General features: G+C 36.3%; 2 protein-coding genes and 1 long non-coding RNA gene across 10 annotated transcripts in view; 1 reads left to right on the top strand and 2 right to left on the bottom strand.

Moving 5' to 3' along the window:
- LOC112654486 (proteasome maturation protein-like) overlaps positions 1–16,628 on the bottom strand; it is a 77,861-nt gene extending 61,233 nt beyond the window's left edge. For both annotated transcript variants that reach the window (XM_035711978.2, XM_035711975.2), the window contains exons 1-2: positions 16,451–16,628; positions 14,776–14,830 (exon numbers count right to left, since the gene is read on the bottom strand). The gene's annotated coding sequence lies outside the window, so the exon portion shown is untranslated. The remainder of the gene's footprint in view (positions 1–14,775; positions 14,831–16,450) is intronic.
- Positions 1–17,514, top strand: part of LOC112654455 (melanoma-associated antigen B18-like) — a 301,121-nt gene that overhangs the window by 196,000 nt on the left and 87,607 nt on the right. Inside the window, exon 1 of one of the 7 annotated variants that reach the window (XM_049107372.1) lies at positions 13,002–13,020. The exons of the other annotated variants lie outside the window; for them this stretch is intronic. The gene's annotated coding sequence lies outside the window, so the exon portion shown is untranslated. Of the gene's footprint in view, positions 1–13,001; positions 13,021–17,514 lie in introns of those variants that run through there. 7 annotated transcript variants of the gene reach the window in all.
- The window catches only part of LOC125754620 (uncharacterized), a 57,969-nt gene continuing 57,181 nt past the window's right edge, over positions 16,727–17,514 (bottom strand). The window contains exon 3 of the long non-coding RNA XR_007409340.1: positions 16,727–16,795. This is a non-coding gene — a long non-coding RNA (uncharacterized LOC125754620). The remainder of the gene's footprint in view (positions 16,796–17,514) is intronic.

Consider the following 17,514-nt stretch of genomic DNA (forward strand, 5'->3'; position numbering starts at 1 on the left):
CTCCCTGCTGGGGAGCCTAATTCAGGATCCCAGGATCCCAGGATCATGACCTGAGCCGAAGGCAGATACTCAACCATTCAGCCACCTAGGTGCCCCTAGATCTCAAATTTTGTTTCTGTTCCTCTTTTCTCTACCTATCCTCTGACACTTGACTTTTTAACTTTAGATGTAGACCTTGTGTCCAATACCTGTCAGTTTATATGGATAAACCATTTACTTCTTTGGGCCTTAGTTAAATTATTTAATTTATTTTGGTTTTACTTTCTACTCTCTTTCTCTGGTCCACACCTGTATGTTTTTCTCGCAAAGCCTAGGTCTCCATCCTTGAAAAAAAAACAATGCTTTCATTCATCAGGGTATCTTGCTGCATTTCCAAATATAATAGTTTCTTCAGTGGTCTCTGATATCAAAATTAGGAAAACAAACAAAAGCCTGCTATTCGTATTGACAATTTATTGCTATTACTTTAACTTTCATTACTTATAATTAAGCAATTCTATAAATATGCCAGAGTCTTGCAAACAGTATCTTAAAAATTAAATTCTAGCTATCAATCCTTACAGCTCATTGGCAATATTGCTAAATCATGCTAGGTATCATTTAAACATAAGAAGGAATTGTAGTTTGAGGTGAAAGTTTTAAGTCAGAATGCTTGGGGCTGGGAAAGGAACTACTATGCTATTCAGGTGTGACCCTAACACCTTTAAATCCCAAGGCCTGGCTCAGATTATTGAATCATTGTTCCAAAGGCATAAAGGCATTCAATATTAAAAGCATTAATATTTTATTTTTTGCCTCCCAGCTAAAACGTTTCTCCTACCACTGTGCATCATAAAGTCATGCTGATAAAGGGTGGACAGGTGTAGGCATATTATTCGGTTCACTTATTTGTAGTTAATTACCTTTATGGTTCAAATACCAAGCGATAATAGGAAAGCTTGATAAATAGCTCTCCATTAAAATGCTTGGATTATTGTAAAAAATGACTTGCTTTTCTGCCAGCCAATTCTTAGCATATTATTTACCTCATAGTATGTTGTCTCTAAAGCAAGACACATATATTTTTTTCCCCTTATCAGAGGGATACTTGATATTGGCCTCAAGCTAGTTAGGACATCCCAACAAAATATTTGATACAATATGCACTTTAACCTGTAATTTACTTTTAATTTATTTATTTATGAAAATAAATTTAAGATTAAATTTCTATATGCATTTTACTTTGAATCGTGCCTTATAAGAGCAGAGAAAACATTTCAGTCTAGTAAAATTTACTAATATTGCCAAAAAATGATTTTAGGATCTGGGACTGCTGCTATCTTCGTTCGATAAATATATTTTTTAAGTGGTCATAATGGTTTCTATGTGAATGAAATTCAGTTAATCATAGTCTGTGTAAAGGTTTGAAGATTTAGAAGGGTGTCCTTTTAGAATGGACACTAATCGACTTTGGAGAATTTTGAAGGACAAGCAATGAGTAATCTTGTAGGCAGAATAATGTTCCCTGTCTTCCCAATTGATCTAGGCCCTAATCCCCAGAACCTGTCAGTATGTTAGGTTACAAGGCAGGAAGGAATTAAGATTGTTAATCAGCCGACCTTAAGGAGAGTGTCTGTCCTGTATTGTCTAGGTGGGCCCAATGTCATCATAAGGGTCTTTATAAGTGGCAGAGGGAAACAGAGGAATTAGAGCCACGACTATGCCTATGTGTGAGAAAGGTTCAGGGAGATGCAGCCCTGCTGGCTTTGAAAATAAAGGAAGAGGACTACAGGCCAAGAAATACAGGTTGCCTCTAAAAGCTGGAAAAATGAAGGAAACACATTCTCCTGTTGAGCCTCCAAAAGGAATGCAGATCCCCTGAAACCTTAATTTTAGCTCACTGAGCCTGGTGTCAGGCTTATAATTACACAACTAGGTTCTTTTTGGTTTTGAGTCAACAAGTTTGTGGCAGTTTGTTCCAGTGATAATAGAAAACTAATGCAGGTCTGCTACTCTTTAAAAAGATAGCATTTTCCTTTTTGTTAGCTACTAAGTTGGAAATATGTCAAAGAAACTGCATTTTAAGATGAAGTGCAGGATATGAGGCATAGCTACTGGAATAGGGCATAGCTCTTTGGGAGGAGTGGTATAAGCTATATTCTACAAGTGTTTTTAAAAAGCTTCAGAGACTTCCACTTTAGGTTAGTATATGAAAACTCTCAAATAGTTATTGCCATTTAACAGTATTAGCAAGGTAAAAGTATCAGACATGCAAAATTCTTAAGCACATAGGAGAGCTGAGGATGCAAATAAATCCAACTAGACTAAATTCTAGAAAGCTGCAAGTTCTTAGGTGAGGTACTTATTTGTTCTTCACTGCGATGGAGCAGTGGTAGGAGAATACATCTGCCACAGATGGAATCACGGAAAAATCAGCCAGGTATTGACAGAACCTTAGTGGCAGTGAGTGGGATCACCTGATGGATTAGACTCCTGCTGAGCTCGAGCTAGAGTGAGTCTGCCCTGACCTGCCACACTTTTTCTACCAATTTTCACTAAATGCACAGGAGTAGCACAAGCAGGAGGGGCTGAGAAAGATGATCTGCAACATGAGTGGGGCCCGGTGGTAGCCATCTGAAGGCTGAGTTTAGAGCTGGAGAAAAGAGAGCCTTCACTCCAAGGCCTAGCAGATCTTTACCAAGTGAAGTGCTACCAACCTCTGTAAGGGCAAGCACTGGTTAAAAATTCCCTTAAGGCGCTGCTGGCCTTTCCAGGTAGACCACCAGCTGCTGGAGGCTGAGGGCCGAGCAGGAGAGCTGAGGGAACTCCCAGAGAGTGCACTGCACTAAGTCCCGCGACACTGGGCAGCAGGGCTGAGAGGTCATCTGATGTGCAGAAGGGTTCCCATGAGTATGGTGAGCAAAGAGAAACTGACAAAGAGCCAAAAATGGAGCAACAGAACCACAAAGCTGAAGGGCGATCTCCCCCAGTTTGGAAAGATGGTAGTTTGCCTGAAAAGCCCAACAAGTCTGTTGTCATACCAGTGCTCACATCACAAATGTTGGTGAAGAAAATGCTCCTTCCTTAAAAAGAAAGAAAGAAAGAAAGAAAGAAAGAAAGAAAGAAAGAAAGAAAGAAAGAAAGAAAGAAAGAAGAAAGAGAAAGAAAGAAAGACGAAAGAGAAAGAAAGAAAGAAAGATGAAAGAGAAAGAAAGAAAGAAAGAAAGAAAGAAAGAAAAAGAAAGAAGAAAGAGAAAGAAAGAAAGAAAGAAAGAAGAAAGGAAGGAAAGAAGAAAGAAAGAAAGAAAGAAAGAAAGAAAGAAAGAAAGAAAGAAAGAAAGAAAGAAAATGCTCCTTCTTTAATGTAAAATATTGAAATCAGGGAGACATGATGTCAGTCTGTACCGTTACTGGGGATGCTTTGCTGATAACAGTTACTTTGGAGTTTTGCACATTGATCTTTGGTAAAGATACCCTTTTCTTTCTTTCTTTCTTTATTTTTTTTCAAGATTTATTTGTTTATTCAGGAGAGACACAGAGAGAGAGAGAGAAGAAGAAGAGACATAGGCAGAAGGAGAAGCAGGCTCCTCACAAGGATCCCAATGTGGGACTCGATCCTGGATCCTGGGATCAGGCCCTGAGCTGAAGGCAAACACTCAACCACTGAGCCCCCTGGGCATCCCAAAGATACCCTTTTCTTTTGCAGTTACACATAATAAGTGGGGTGACACTCTTCAAGGTAGTGAATGTGGAAGTCCCCAAGAACTTGCACTCACTGGTTTTAGCATATGTTGTTATCCCTGCCTAAAGCAGTGATCACTTTGTTTATTGCTAATTGTGACCCTGTTTTATTCCATGTATATTTTTAGCTATCACTCTTCTATAAAGAAGAACTTTCTTTTCCCTCACCATTCCATCTTTTTGAGTACTACTATGGCCTGAATGGATTCGCCCCTCCACTCTCACTGTCCCACCACTTCACTGTCACTAGCCTTTTTGGTGCTCGGTTGAACAAAATTTGGTGAGTGGGAGCCTGTTCAAGCTGATGTCTATTCTTGATGCCACTGGAGCAAGTCTTTGGCATGAAGTTCCAAGCTTTTAGTTCCCTCCATATCCAGACATAGAATCAACTTTCATTCAAGGATCCCTGATCTTGTTAAAGGGTAGTGGTATTTCGAAACAAATATTTGGGTGTTAAATGCTGTGACAATAATCAACTTATTGCCTCTTGGTTCCATTTGCACACATCTATATCTACTTTATGATAATAAACAAAATTCCTTTAAGCTTATCTCCTGGAAAGTGGTGTGATGTTAAACTTTCTCAAAAGAGGGCACTGGAGTGTCACTACAGGAGAAAGGCTCTCTGGGGCACCATGGGACCGTACTGTAGGTGGGAAGACATAGGGCAGACCTATGCCCCTACTATGCACTCAGATTGTGTGGTCCTTGGCAACCTTGAATCCTTGTTCTATAAAACCAGTGCCTCCCAAGCTTCCTCCCTGCAGCTGCCAAATCCTTCTGTAGGCCCCATGCTGCTTACCTATGGCCCACAGGGTTTTTACCATCTTTGTGTGTGTGTTTATGTGTTTGTATGTATACACACATACATACCCCAGTGGTTGCTGATTGGCTGCTTTCTGCCCTATTCTTTGCCTGTACTCTGAAAGGTTGCCTCCCCCTTGTTGAGTGATTCTAGACCAGCTCTGGCTTTGGGAAACAAAGAAACTTCTCTTCTGTCTAGGGGACTGAATTACACCTTTGACCAGTGAGGTCTGAAACCCAGCCCTGGGCAGGGGCTCCCCTCCAAGTCGTCCTTGCTTGGGTGCTCTCCTTCAGCCACAGAGCACCATAGAGAGTTTTTGTATATCTTAGAGTCAATTCTATATCCCAGATCATTATTTTTTATTGAACCCCCCCTCCCCCGTTTAACCCACACTGTGATTCCTATCTCCTGATTGGGCCCAGACTGATATAGGGGTGCTGACTGCTTTGAGCGCCATTATTTCTAGGTTCTTTCAGTAGACAGAGATAAAATTATTACATGAGGAACCCATGCTGACATTTCTAATTCAGATATACCCCCACAGACTGTTCCTTAGTTTCCCCCCATTTAATAGTTTTATCTCCCTTTTACCACCAGGAAAACATCAATAGATTTCTCATTTGCAGTACCCTATGATAAACACAATGTAGTTTAGAATCACTATACCAGTACCACTACCAACAACAAACTTACTATGTAAAATTCAATATTTCTCTGTAGATTTTTGCATCTGAAAATGTATCTACAAAGTATTTAGTTATAGTCCTGGGTAAAAAAAAAATGAATTTATTATTTTTTCTGTGCAGTCCCATACTCAGTCTGATATTGCCTTAGGTTTATCTATCTATGTTTTCAATGTTAGAGTTTGTTTAATTCCCTTTTTGGTCTTCTTGAAAGGTAAAATATTCATTGATGCAAACTAGATGCTGTATTTTAAAGACTTTCTAAGTCTTTCCTCTTTTAGACCATCAGATATCTCTGAGAGGCACTTTGCCTCCCTAATACCTCCTTTATTTCTCCAAACATTATAATTTTCTACTTTTTAATATTCTCCCCCCTGGGAAACAAAATATCCAACTTTGTTCAAATCAAAGTTAAACTGAGTAAATAAGCTCTACCTGAGAGCCTGAGGTATTCTCCAAGTAGTATGTGTTTAAAAACCTATTATTTGTGAAACAGTTTTTATAACATAGAAGGTTTTTCAAATATCTTTGTGTCTTCTGCAGTATTCAGAATTACTGAGATTCCAAGTGACTGTCAATACACGAAATGTGAACATATCCCAATAAAATGTTAAAGTGGCCTGTAAGGGGATTATGATTCTTATTAGGATTATAGTCAAAACTGTGTACAAAGGATTATCTGAAAAGCTAGAAAATAATTATTTTAAAAATCACATGGATTGCTATATATTATAATAAACTGTTGAAATCAGCTAAGTATACATACATATACACATTTATATAGTTTGTCATTTTAGTTTGTATACATATATAGTATAAAACATTTTTAACCCTATCTTACATATATCCAAAATGAGGTTAAATAAAAAGGGTGAAAATGCAAACCCAAAAAAGACTATAAATAGGAACAAATAAATATAATTTTATATCAAACTGATAACAGTAAATTAAGAAAATTAATTTCCATATAAATGGCTCTTAAATGTTTGATAAAAACATGACATCCACTAGTCCACATTTCTTATAAAAATGAAACTATATTTGTTTGGGATGAGTATGGCTACTCCCATATGAGAATATATTTATACCAATGCATCCATTCATCTTGAAGTAGAACATACATTTGCTGATTTTTCTTAGTACCTATTGGCAGGCTTGGTGAGAGATAAATCCAGAATTGTATAAGTATTTATGGTATGTAATAACTCTCCAAAACTGTATGTCATGAAGGGAGTAGAAAAAAAATTATTTTGATGATCACGCAAAGAATACAACTCTACTGGAGGAATGATAATTGAACAAATTGGATTGATTACAGTCATAAAATCATCAAAATATGAGAAGCTTGATTTTTAAGTGTTGTACAAATAATATACTTTGTTGGTGAACTTCTCAAATTCAGTTCTTTTATTCACTTTCATGTATGCCAGACCATCATTTTATAAGTATAATTTCTAATTCTTGGTCAATAGGTAATTTTTAAATGTAATTATGTAATATTTGGCATATACTACCGAATACATTTGGTCCATATTATGTACTTTATGTACACATTAGAAAGCATGATAATAAAATAAGTACCCAAGAACACATCACCCAACTTAAGAACTAGACGATAGTATCATCTTGCTTCTAGTTGTGGGCCCATTTTATATATTAATCCTGCCTTTTCAAAGGTAACTACTATTCTCAATGCTGAATTTATTATTCTCTCGCCTTTAAAATTATTATCAGATTGTTCATTAATACTTTTACCTTTCTCTCAATTAAGAAAAAAACCTTTAATACTTTAATATCATTAAATTATCTTTTGACTTATTCTATTGTGAATTTTAAGTTTGTATATTGTAAAATCTGACATTATTACTTTTGTGCAATTTCTTTTCATTCCTTCAGGAATTTCTACCCTTCAAAGAGATTTCCTTATGTCTAATGAGCAGTGTTTAGTATTTTCTTGAGATTGAGTCTGCTGATAGCAAATTCCAATTTTAATTTTGTTTTGTTTCTTTGTACCCCAAACTGTTCTTATTTACACTTAATTATGGAAAAGTGTCTTCCTTGGATATGGATATAGAATTTAAATTACTTTTTATTTATTTTATTTTATTTTATTTTATTTTATTTTTTAAAAGATTTTATTATACATGAGAGATACACAGATAGAGGCAGAGACATAGAGGAAGAAGCAGGCTCCCAGCAGAGAGCCCAATACAGGACTCCACCCCACGGCTCAGGATCATGCTCTGAGCCAAAGGCAGATGCCCAACCACTCAACCGCTGAGCCACCTGGGTGTCCCTAAATTACTTTTTAAAAAAGTAAATTGAACACTTCATTTTGTCTTCGGAATTCCACTGTGACTTATATAATCTGTTTCCATTTTGAGGGTTATCTTATTTTCATGAGATGATCTTTTTCTTTTTTTTTCTCTGTTTCACTATGTGTCTAGTGAGTGTGTGTGCAGGCATGTGCATTTCATCCTGATGGGGATTTGTTGGGTTACTTGGGAATCTGTGGCATAGTATCTGTCATCAGTTTGGTAATTGTTTCAACCATTAACTCTTCAAATATCGGCTCTTCCCCATTATTTCTCTCCTCTCTTTCTAACTGATACTGACAATATATTATAGCTTCTCAGTGTACCATCTATGACTTTTATCCTCTGTTTTGTTGTTTTGGACTTTGTGTCATTTTGTTTCATTCTGAGTCATTTTCTGACCTGTCATTCAGTTAACTAGTTCTCTTGGTAAATGTTCTCTGACTTGCTTCCAGTTCAGTAATTTTCTCTTAAACTGTGTTAATCTGTTGTCACACACATACATTGAATTCTTGATTTTAATTCTTTTTCTGTTCCAGTAATTCTATTTTCATATATTCTATGTCATATTTATAGTTATTTGTTTCCTACATATATTTTTAAGCCTTCTTGTAATATATTAAAGAAAGGATAGTTATCTTATACCTTGATAATTCCACTAGCTCTCAGATTTATGTGATCTGTATGTTCTACCCTTCTCTCTACTGCTTCTCTATCCCGACAAGGCCACTAAAAACTAGTTTAGTTTTATAGCTATTGCTTTCCAAGAAGCAGATGCCCTGAGGGAAAAAATTACTTTCAGTGCTGAGCTTATTTCTCTTGATTCTTGCAACCTCCCCTACATCTTGGTCTGGTAATTTCTCATTCTATTATGAGCTGTTTGATGCACTAAGGAATTTGTTTTTAAAAGTTCATCCAGTTCTTTTAATTGTCCTTTGCAGGAAAGTTGGTAATAATTCTCTAAGTCTCTTTTCCAGAAGTAGAAGTCACCACATGGCCTCATTCCTTTACCTTTTAAGAATAGTTTTATCATATTTGTTTGTATCCCTAAAAAATATGATGTTTAGTTTTACATATTTTGGATCCATAGAAAAATAGTATAATATTCTCTGACCTAATAGTTATACTCGTGTCATAATCTGTTCTCTTTGTTGATATATTCCTACATGATTAGGAAGAAGCAATAAGACTTCATGAATAACAAACTATTTTAAGATTCACAAAATAAGTTTTTTCTATACCATTATCTTTAGAAACAATAAAGCTTTTATAATAGGAAATTTATGGTGTACATGGTGCTAGAATATCACATTGTGCATGCTCCACTATTCCTAAAAAGTAAAGCAAGAACATTATTGACAACAATATGATTAGTGCTCATGTTAAATGTACTCATTTTACGATTTGTTACATTGACTCAGATACAGAAATGTACATTTCAAAATGCATTTACTTAGGGGTGCTTGCCCAGCTCAGTCGGCGGAGCATGCAACTCTTGAGCTCAGGGTTGTGAGTTTGAGCCCCACATTGGGTGTAGAGATTACTTAAAAATGAAATCTTTTAAAAAAATTATAAAATACATTCACTTTGCTCATTAGTTCTTATTTCTAACCTGTAACTGGGGGAAAAATTGTAACAACTATCTTTATAACAACTATCTTTGTAAAATTCTGTGCTTACTTGTGAACGGTGAATTGGACTTCAGTGCCTAAAGGCAACTTTGAGAATTGAGAAAAGTAGATCATTTCTAGAAAGTCTGAGGAGCAATAAATACTGAGGAGATAGCAGGAAATATATTTCATGGACAACCTTAAACTAAAAGTGACTCAGAAAAAAGAAAATTATAGGGCAGCCCGGATGGCTCAGTGGTTTAGCGCCGCCTTCAGTCCAGGGTGTGATCCTGGAGACCTGGGATTGAGTCCCACGTCAGGCTCCCTGCATGGAGCCTGCTTCTGTCTCTGCCTCTCTCTCTCTCTCTCTCTCAGTCTCTCTCTCTCTCTCTCTCTCTCTGTGTGTGTGTCTCACAAATAAATAAATAAAATCTTTAAAAAAAAAAAGAAAAAAATTCTAGGAATGATGATGTTTGCTTCTCAATCATTGAACTTGGTCTCCCCCTGCTTAATCACTCTGATTCTTGCCCCATAAGAATACCAAGTAAATTTTGATAAAGGAATTACTATCTTTTGCATAAATTGCTTGTCTTCACCTCTAACTTATCTTGATTTCTCCTTTTACATTTTTATCCTCTCATACTTACATGGGAGCATCTTTTAGGTTACTGTGGTCTCTGTTGTCTCCCAAGGTCATACCTGAGACAGTGGGAAGCTTAATATGGCAACAGGGATGAGCAGTCTGAGATTTGTTTCCCAGGGGCTTCCCAGTGAAAGGTCTTGTGCCATTTCCTCTTTGGATGTTGACTTCCATAGAAGCTACAGCTGCTCCTGAAGAGCATTGGACCTAGGGCAATACATGCTTTGGATATTCCTGATCCCTGCCATGATTTCTGGTTTAAAGGTCATACTTACACCAGTCCTTGGTTCCCTGCTATCGACTAGCCTTCACAGCACCTGGGGCATGTGGAAACTTTTCTATAAATGGTGACATTCTCTGCTTGAGTGTATGCTGTTACCATTTCTCCTTTCCAAAGCAACCCAATCTTGACCCTAGAAATGGAACCTTGTATAGTCTCAGAGTTCAATTTTGGAAACCAGTCATAGGCCCCCACTGGCTTAGGTTCTTTTTTTTTTTTTTTTAAAGATTATATTTATTTATTCATTAGAGACACACAGAGAGAGGCAGAGACACAGGCAGAGAGAGAAGCAGGCTCCATGCAGGGAGCCTGATGCAGGACTTGATCCAGGATCCCCAGGATCACACCCTGGGCTGAAGGCGGCACTAAACCGCTGAGCCATGAGGGCTGCCCTGGCTTAGGTTCTTTAACCTAGTAGTTGGGTTTTCTACTTCACTCTCTTAAGTGCTTGGCTCTTAAGAAATGAAAACCTGGTTTTCAGAACACTTCTTTCTTTCTTTCTTTTTTTTTTTTTTTTTAGATTTTATTTATTCATTCACAAGAGACAGAGAGAGAGAGAGAGAGAGAGAGAGAGAGAGAGAGGCAGAAACACAGGCAGGGAGAGAAGTAGGCTCCATGCAGGGAGCCCGACGTGGGACTCGATCCCAGGTCTCCAGGATCATACCCTGGGCCAAAGGCAGCACTAAACCGCTGAGCCACTGGTGCTGCCCAGAACACTTATTTCTAAAAATTGGCTTTGTGAAACACTTTTAGATTTCAAGAGACGAACAATGACAATGACACTTTCTTGCAGTCTCTGGGTATAACATAGGACTCCCTGAGGAATGGAGCACTCTGACACCATAAGAAAATATTCAAAGAAAAGCAAATTAATAGATTTTGAAATATTATATTGGTACAAATATCATAATTTAAAAAATGTTTAAATTCAACTTTCCTTAAAGCTCTATAACGATAGACAATGTAATAAAATAAAAGCATTAATTTACATATGTTTTCATCCTTATATTCTTATGCTGTTTGTTTAGTTCCATAGTTCTGAAGGCTGGGAAGTCTAAAATCAGGGTCCCAGTATCACCAAGTTCCGGTGAGAGCCCTCTTTCTTTCTTTCTTTTTTTTTTTTTTTTTTTGAGAGCCCTCTTTCTCATTTGAGGATGGTCATCTTAGGGACACCTGGGTGGCTCAGCAGTTGAGCCTTTGTGATCCTGGAGTCCTGGGATCGTCCTGCTTCGGGCTCCCTGTAAGGAGCCTGCTTCTCCCTCTGCCTATGTCTCTGCCTCTCTCTGTGTGTCTCTCATAAATAAATAAATAAAATCTTTAAAAAAATGAAGATGGTCATCTTCTTTCTAGGTCTTCATATGATAGAAAAGAGACAGGGAGAAGAGGCAAGCTTTCTTCTTTACCATCTCATAAGGACACTACTGTCATCCTGAGGGCTCTACCTTCATGATCTAATTACCTTTTGAAGACCCCATGTCCAAATAGCATCATGCTGGGGATAAAGGTTACAACACAGAATTTGGGGATGACACAAACATTTAATCCACAGTATTTACCTAGTTTCATTTTAAAGACACAGTATATCAATTACTTAATTTTGAAGTCAAACCCTCTACACTACTTGGATTTACTTTTGTTTTTTTTTTTGTTTTTTTTTTTTTTTTGTTTTTGGATTTACTTTTGTATTGGTAATTACTTCCTCTGCTATACTAAATTAGTCAAAGGAAAACATGTTCCCTTTCAGTTAGTGAGACTTCCTCATTACTTCTCCTAATGTTGCTTTAGCATTTACTTACCTTGGCTATGTATCATTTTTTAAAGCCACTAAGTAGCATATAAGTATCCCTGTGTAGGATACAGAGCATCCAAGTTACTTTATACTTATGTCTCTGTTTTATCATTTGCAAACTGTGAAATTAACAATATACTCAATCCAGAGTTCTTATGAAGATTAAATGAGATAATGCAAATATTAAGGACATAGCACAGTAGGTATTTGATATGTTAATGATTCTTACCTTAGTTTTAAATTTTTTCTATTTTTATTTTATTTTATTTTTTTTAATATTTTACAACTTTATTAGTATAATGGCAAATATATTAAACAGTATCAGTTTATATATCTCCTTGTTATTTATTTATTTTTTTGTTTTTTTAATTGGAGTTCAATTTGCCAACATTTAGCATAACACCCAGTGCTCATTCAGTTTTAAATTTTCTAATCATTTTTTTTCTTTACATTTGTTGATTAGATTTAACAGTTTTTTGTTTTTTTTTTTTGGTGGAGTCTTTAGAATTTTCTTTGTATAAAATCATGCCATCTGCAGATAGAGCCAAATTTTACTTCCTCCTTTGCAATTCTGATGGCTTTTATTTCTTTTTCTTGACTGAATGCTCTGGGTAGGACTTCCAATACTTTGTTGAATGTAAATAGTAAGGGGGGATCCATGGGTGGCTCAGTGGTTTAGCGCCTGCGTTCGGCCCAGGGCATGATCCTGGAGTCCCAGGATCAAGTCCTACCATTGGGCTCCCTGCATGGAGCCTGCTTCTCCCTCTACCTGTGTCTCTGCCTCTCTCTCTGGGTCTCCCATGAATAAATAAATAAAACCTTAAAAAAAATATATATATATATATATAGTAAGGATAGGCACCGTTGTCTTGTTCCTGACCTTAGAGGAACAGCTTTCTTTCTTTCTTTTTAAAATATTTATTTAGTTGAGAGAGAAAGAGAGTGGGGCAGGGGCAGGGGGAGGGTGAGAGAGAGAATCTCAAGCAGACTCCCCACTGAGTGTGGAGCCCAACACAGAGCTTGCTCTCAAGACCCTGAGACCATGACCTAAGCTGAAACCAAGATTCAGATGTTTAACCAACTGATTCACCCAGGTACCCTGAGGAACAGCTTTCAACCTTTTATCATCGAGCATGATGTTAACTGTGGGCTTGTCATAGAGGCCTTTATTATACTGAGGTATGTTCCTTCTATATCTAATTTGTTAGGAGTTTTTATCATGAACTGATGTTGAATTTTGTTAAATGCTTTTTCTGCATCTATTGAGATAATGTGGTTTTAAAAATGCTATTAATGTGATGTATTACATTTATTGATTTGTATGTGTTGAACTATCCCTGCATCCCAGGGACAAATCCCAGTTGTTCATGGTGAATGATCTTTTTTAATGTGCTATTGAACTCACTTTGCTAGTATTTTATTGAGAATTTTTGCATCTATATTCATCTGGGATTTTCGCCTATAGTTCCCTTTTCTTGTAGTGTCCTTTTCTGGCTTTGGTATCAAGGTAATGCTGGCCACATAAAATGAGTTTGGGAGTGTTACCTACTCTTCAGTTTTTGGAAGAGTTTGAGAAAGAGTGGCATTAATTCTTCCTTAAATGTTTGGTAAAATTCACCGTTGAAGTCATGTGGTCCTGGGCTTTTCTTGGTAGGGAGATTTTTTTGATTACTGATTAAATCTCCTTACTGGTAATTGGTCTGTTCAGATTATCTCTTTCTTCTTATCTTGACAGGTTGTAGGTTTCTGAGAATTTTTCCATTTCTTCTAGGTTGTCTAGTTTGTTGGTGTATGGTTGTTTCATTCAGTGTTTTTCTAGCTTGCCTAAAGAACATTCCAATTCTAATTCCCCTTTTTCTTGTTGACTGCAGGATTTTTTTCTTATTTTTATAAGGACAATTATAAAGATCCCTTTTCTTTTGTTTCTGAATCCTCATAAAATATGTTGGTCTAAGTTTCAGGTTTTATATGTATTCACCAGTTGGTCTGTAAGTGGTTTTTTTTAAAGTACAGTTTCAAACAAAAATATACTTTCAGCAACAGTCAGTAACTGACTTCTTATACTTCTAGGTGATTTAAATACTAAAAAAAAAAAGGAAGATTTTGCTTATAGAGATATACTTGTTGACAGTAAGAATTACATAAGGAAAAACCATATCCAAAGTCACAGGACCCATGTTTCCAAACACATAAAGTATTTAAACCAGTTATTCAGGTATCTATCTGCTCTGACTTGGTAAGAACTATTGTTTACCTAACATCCATGCTTTTCCTAAAAATGGAAAAATTTGTAATATTTACCAACATTTGTAGGCAAACATGCCATTGTCTACCTAATAGGACAGTTTTTTTTTAGTAGTTTCTATTAGGCAACCCATGTAGTGATATCTAAGCTGAATAAATCAAAATTACATGTATAGCTGGAGTGAGCATGAGTCCTCCAGATGCCAACTTTGCACCATAAGTAGAGAAGTGTAAAAAAACACAAACTCCTACATATCTATATAATCTTTCCAATTCACCTGAAATCCTTCCAATTTAGCACTCTTCTCCAATTTAAGTAATTTTCTTATAAAGAACTCTCTTAAAATTCCAATGTCTAATTCAGAGGGATAACACATTATGACATTGTCTGCCATTAGCCTACTTTCTATGATTAATTTTGGACTGATTCCCAGGCTTACCTCCCTCAACATTTCATCCAGTAAAACTGAAAATTGGCCAAGGAATCTGTATAATGTAACAAGCATCTCTATTGAGTCTCTGGTGGTTGGTCTTGAAAAATATTTTTAGAAATGCTGCCTAGGAAATCAGGGCTGCTGCACAAAGCTAATAAACAGCTGGGGGAGACTTCAAATAGCAAAGTGATTATAAGATAAGCAGCAGGATCTTTGAGAGCAAATCATCTATTTTGTAGTTTAAGTCAAGACTGACCTCTGATGGCATCTCTTTTTTACTGTGTGGCCATTCCTCAAGGTGTCTGAACTCTCTGAGAATACATATTAAAATAAAAAAAAAAAAAAGTCACTATAAAGTACAGCATTTTAAGGCAAATTTGAAAAATACAATGTAATTAAAAGTCATACACTCATTTAAGTTTTTCTTTGCATCATCATTCATTTTATTATTTTTAAAAATATTTATTTGTTTATTTATTTATTTATTTATTTATTTATTTATTTATTTATTTATTTATAAGAGAGAGAGAGAACACAAGCAGGAGGAATGGCAGGCAGAGGGAGAAAAAGACTCTCCACTGAACAAGGAGGCTGACAAGGGACTCAAACCCAGGACCCTGGGATTATGACCTGAGCTGAAGGCAGGTGCTTACCCGATTGAGCCACCCAGGTGTCCTATCATCATTCATTTTAATCATTAGTGTGACTATGAAGGGTCAGAGAAATTGCTACAGAAAGTTTTATAAAAGTTGAAAACTCTATCTCATAAACCTAGATTTGGCACCCCCTCTGTAGCATTTAGCTCTTCATCAACTCTTACTTACGAAGACCAGTTTAGTATCTATTTTTAATTCTTGGTTATTACAGGTGTAAGAGACTGGGTCTACTGTTTTCATCACTAGATCACTGGAACACATCATGGGAGAACCCCAGCCTAAATAGAAAGAAAGTCACATCCTGGTGTAGATTGGTAGCACAGTATGAAATCATGTGATCTCTGAGTGAAATAAAAACAGTCCATTGTAATTTTGAAACTGAAATTGGCAATCATCATTTATGATCTTGTATTTTAGTTTTTAACAGTTAGACTGTTATCTGAGGGAAGACCTCAGATAATGAAGAATAATTTCCTACTTTTTAATGGTCCTAGTAACTAGAGCATATTTGCCCTTAATGGGACTAATCTGTCTTTTCAGATAGTCATTTGATAAGAATGGTTTATACCATTATATTTTGTTTTAGATATTATTAAAATAATAAAATCTTATATGCAATTTTAATACTTATGATTAAAATGGAAATTAGGCACCTCAGTATGCTCCATTTAGATTTGAATGTGTGATGCATTATTTATTGCAAAAATAGTTTTGAGGATACAAAACCTTCTTTAAGCAACTCCTTACAGGCCTACTATTTAAAACATGCCCCAGGTAGCTGTAAGATTTATGCCACATTTTACAGCCCCTTTATGCCTGTTTTTCAAACTATCTACAAACATTAAAACTTATATCACTGTGATATGAAATATCTGAGACTAAAAGCTGTGATTTTAGAGACAATTTGTCTTTGTGTTCATATATTTATAAAGGAAAGACAACTATAAAATGCATTCAAAACTGGCCTCCACGGCAGGAAATCATTACAAAGAACTGTTGTTCAATAAGGTTTCCCAGTGTTCCTTAATTTAATTTCAGTTTGAACCTTTTTGAAGCTAAACAACCAGCATTGTTAACCAGGTGTTAGAGTTGGATTTTAATAGCTTTTACTTTGTTTTCTGTGGGTTGAAAACGGAAACTAAGCAACTGTAAAAGGAAACTTAATGTTCTCTCCTCATGGGTTTGAAGCAGGGGTGGGCAAATGTTTAATGGCCAGTCCAGATAGTAGGTATTTTCAGCTCTCTGGACCACATACAATCTTTTGCACCAACTCACCTCTGCCATTTTAGCTCGAAATCGGCCACGGACGGTACATAAACAAATGGGCACAACTCTACACTTTATTTACAAAAACACAGGCAGAGTGCTGACCCCTGACTTCAGACACAGAATGCAAGCACACACGAGTAAAAGGGGTCTGTTTTTCATATGGAAACTAAGCCCTGAGCCAGAAATGTGAATTCCACATCTCAGAGCCATTGTGACATCATCACTGACCATTTCTGCACCCCTTCTTCCACACAAATTCTGTTAAAGGATAAATATCACTTACCTTTCATCTTCTGTTACTTCATGCTTTGAGCACATGGCCTACGCATCATCAAGATAGTTACATGTTTGCTGTTAGATAAAATTCAGAGTAACAAACCATCAAAAACAGTCATTTCCACAGTGAATAACCAACCATTAGTCCAAAATAATAAAAATAAAAAGCACTATAAATGCATGGTACAGTTTATCAGAGGAAATCCTGCATTATTATTGTAAAGAAGGCCCATGGATAGACAGTGGTAGAGGACTTTTTCTCTATTTTCAGTGGGAGAGATTTAGGACAAAGATGTACTCAGGGTTAAGTTTATGAAAGGATTGGCACGAAGTCTAGCTATGTGTTTGATAAGATTAAAGTTGTTTAAGTAAAAACCATTGTTTGTCTTAGTGTGTTCCTAAGGGACGTAACAAAATCCAGTTTTGTGATACATCCTGTGCTAGAAAACATTTTTAAAAATATTGTGGCAGAGGATATTGTTTCTCACCAATATCCGTGTTATTTCTCTTCTTTTGAAACGCAAACATTTCTTTGGCCCTTGGCAGTTATGTGGGACCATATGGTTGTGTTCTGGCCAGTGAAACATGGACAGAAGTGAAAGACATTACTTTCAAGGCTGGTTTTTAAAAGTTCTGCAGAAATTTCCATGCTCTTAGTTTATTTACTAGCCACAGAAAAATACAATAGAGCTCTCTAAGGCCTAAGAGTGATTGGGACTTGGAACCATGAGATTAAAGAGAGTTCTGGATGGAAGTGGGTTTAAGAGTCAAGGTTGTCTTAAGAGAATTATATG

The sequence above is a fragment of the Canis lupus genome, chromosome X (assembly GCF_003254725.2).
Source record: "Canis lupus dingo isolate Sandy chromosome X, ASM325472v2, whole genome shotgun sequence".
NCBI classification, from domain to species: Eukaryota; Metazoa; Chordata; class Mammalia; order Carnivora; family Canidae; genus Canis; species Canis lupus.